This window comes from Octodon degus, unplaced genomic scaffold (genome assembly GCF_000260255.1).
Source record: "Octodon degus isolate 3935 unplaced genomic scaffold, OctDeg1.0 scaffold00131, whole genome shotgun sequence".
NCBI lineage: Eukaryota > Metazoa > Chordata > Mammalia > Rodentia > Octodontidae > Octodon > Octodon degus.
In genome coordinates, this window is record NW_004524707.1 from 862,836 (window position 1) to 866,181 (window position 3,346).

Sequence of the window (3,346 nt, forward strand, 5' to 3'; positions counted from 1 at the left end):
AAATATATCATCAGTGAAAACAAATCAATGGCTTTCCTCCTTTAATTCAAAAAGATAAAAATACCTTTGTGCTTTTCAGAATTTAAAACATCTGGTTAAGTCAGCCATCAAATATTTATTTACTATATAAAATGTTAACCTAATAAAACTATTACAAAGTGCTGTTGCTAAGGGGCCTAATTTCAAACAGGCATGCAAACTAATTCAACAGGGGAAAAATAGTTCACTATGTCTGCTCCCATCACTGCTGAACACTACCTCTCAACACTACTATTGCACATCTTCGGAACAGAACTTGCAGCCAATAACCACAAATGAACCAGTAACAGGTCTCCAATATCATACTTCAAAAGGCAGCTCACTGAATATTCCCCCTCCGCCTCAAATGATTTAGCTTAAATGCCTTAGCTAAGAGCTTTTCTACACTGTCTGTAAGTAAATTTAAAGCAAATATTGTTATCTAGAAGATACTGATTAGTATCAATGTAATTTCAAGCCCTCGAATCCTTGCCCCCTCATTCCACTCAGCTCATGTGGCTCAGTCAGTGTTAGAGGAGGAGTTCAACACACCTACCCAGTGATCAGAAGAATCAGAGAGATTAACAAGACTGACTTTCTGCCTCCAAAACTGTGAGCTAAATAAACGTCTACATAACTTAAACAAAAGCTAGCTGAGTGGCATGGTGGTAGTGGCAGCATATAATTTAGACCAGGACTTAAGAGCCAAAGTTTTCAAGAGTCCAACGTGCTACTGGCACCAATTCAGTTTGGGGGACCAAAAGATCTATCTGCACCTGGCACTGACTACTATAGGATAACATTTTATAAATTAGAGCCAGGGGCCGGGGATATAGCTCAGTGGTATAGTGCCTGTCTGACAAGCACAAGGTCCTGAGTTTGATTCCCAGTACAAAAACAGCCAGGCATGGTGGTGCATGCCTACAATCCTAGCATTCAGGAGACCGAGGCAGGAGATCGCCATAAGTTTGAGGCCAGCCTGGGCTATAAGAGTTCAAGGCCAGCCCGAACTGCATAGTGAGACCTTGTCTCAAAACAACAAACAAAAACAAATTTATAAATTTGGTAATACAGAGATAAAGGCCTGCATTTTCCAATGTTAATTAAAACAATTTAATTCCTTTGTACGAATATTGCCAAATGAACTAATCCACCTTAACTAATAAAAAGAAAAGATTGGGGCCAATAGGATAGCTTAGCGGACAAAGCACCTGCTTAGGCAAGCGCAGAGACCAGGGTTTGATCCCCGGTACCACATGCCGCACTGGCCCTGCCCCTGGGCACAATGAGCCGGTGTCTGAGTCCAGGTGTGGCACACCCATAATCCCAGCACAGGGGAGGCTAAAAACAAGAGGATCACTATGAGTCCAATCTGTGTAGTGAGACCCTGTACCAAATACAATAAAAAACAAAGAAAGAAAGCAAGAAAGAAAGAAGCTGAACAAGCACATCTGTTTCATTATTGACTGAAGGTTTCACTTTCTCAATGGCATTTAATATTGTCACAACACCTCAAAGCTTTAGGTTTAGAAGGAAAGGTGACAAATCTACAGAAGAAAATGGGGTAAAATGATCAGGGACAAGACACAGTCCCTCCCCCCAGCATCTTCTAATACTTGGACAGGCCCTTCGTATTATCTTAAGGTATTCAGTTGAACTTGTCCATCCTGATAAAAGTCATCATTGACCACACTATGCTCTGTGGATATGCAAACATACCAGCCAGCAGCATTTCTATACTAGACAGGAGGTCCTATAACCTCACACGATGGTCTTAAAACCCTCTTAAATCCCAAGCTTAAAAATCTTATGTTATACAGAATAACCCTTGTGCTCAACAGGTAAGATGAGACCATGTATGTGGCTAGGAGATCCACTGCATACAAGTGAACAAGATGCCTCCTGTACAACTGCTTCCATAGCCACACGCTACAATTCATAGCAAAACAAAGTCTGCACAATGGTACTGTTCCAATCTTATTTTGTATGACTAGGAAAGGATTATTTTTCTCCCACTACTGATAAACAGCTCATGTTCGCTTGTTCAGCAGAGCACACTCAGTCCTAAAGACACAACCAATTTCATTTAACTAGTTTTTCTTAGAATAATAAACTAAGCACAATTTTCTTACTAGCCAAAAAATCCTGATAGGCAGGAGGAGTAACTTCATCCTTAATCACTCTTGCAAAGCACAGCAGCTACACCCCTCCAAAATAACATTAGCACTTAGCTCAACATAAAAAAAGATAAGGATATGGAGGTGGACTCCAATTAAGGCATTTCACACAGTCTAACTTGAAATCTATTCAAAGAGAAGCCTGAAAAAGGTGTTTCAGTGGGAAATGGCAAAAATGATAAAGACAACTTCTCATTTCAATGCCATCAGGTTGAATGTCTCCATTTCTGTGTTCCTTGAGTCTTTTACACCACAAGTGCATACACTATATCTTCTGCAGGTCCGGGGAAAACGGGCCAGGAGTGGAAGGTCCGTCCAGGCCAGACAGGGTGAACGGCCCGTGACTATTCAGTACAGAAGGAAACTGGGTAAGAAAGGAAAATACATTATTATCTTGTTACTTAATTCCAACTTTCACTTTCCATCCCACTATATTCCCTGAGGCAAAATATGATAAACATCTGTAATGACTCAAAGAACAAAAATGTTGTTTGCCCTAACATACTAAATATTAACTCTCCAACCTACCTTAATGGAGTACGAACAAAGAAGAATCCTTTACCTTCCATCATATCTGGTATGTAGGCTTAGTTAACTTCAATGAAGATTACAGAAGCCTAGTGAAGGGCAACATGCACTAGAGTAGTATTCAACTATAAAGCAAAACATGACCCTCAAAAAAAAAACATATAAAGGTCAAGTAGAGGGTGCCCATCCAAGGAAAGGCTTCCCTATCATGTATTCTGAGACCCCTTGCACAAGGAAATTCCAGGCTGAAGCTACAGTAGCATTATGATTCTGCCTAAGGTCTCAGATCACAGCATCACTTAAGTATCTGTTGGGGAGAGGCTAAGAAAATATAAAAATGAACATATAAATGAAATACGGAAAATTCTCAACTCTTCCCATTCGGTGATTTAGGCATTCTGTCTGTTTTGGTCCTCTTATTTTCTTTTTTGGTAACAGGAATTGAACTCTGGGCCTCGTGCTTGCTAGGCAGGCACTGTACCACTCAGCTACAACCCCGGCCCAATATACATATTTTTTACAAGAAATAAGAAAGGGGAGGGGCTGGGGAGATAGCTCAGTAGAATAACCGCTTGCCTGGCAAGCTCAAAGGCCTGAGTTCAATCCCCGGGTCCGAAAAAAAA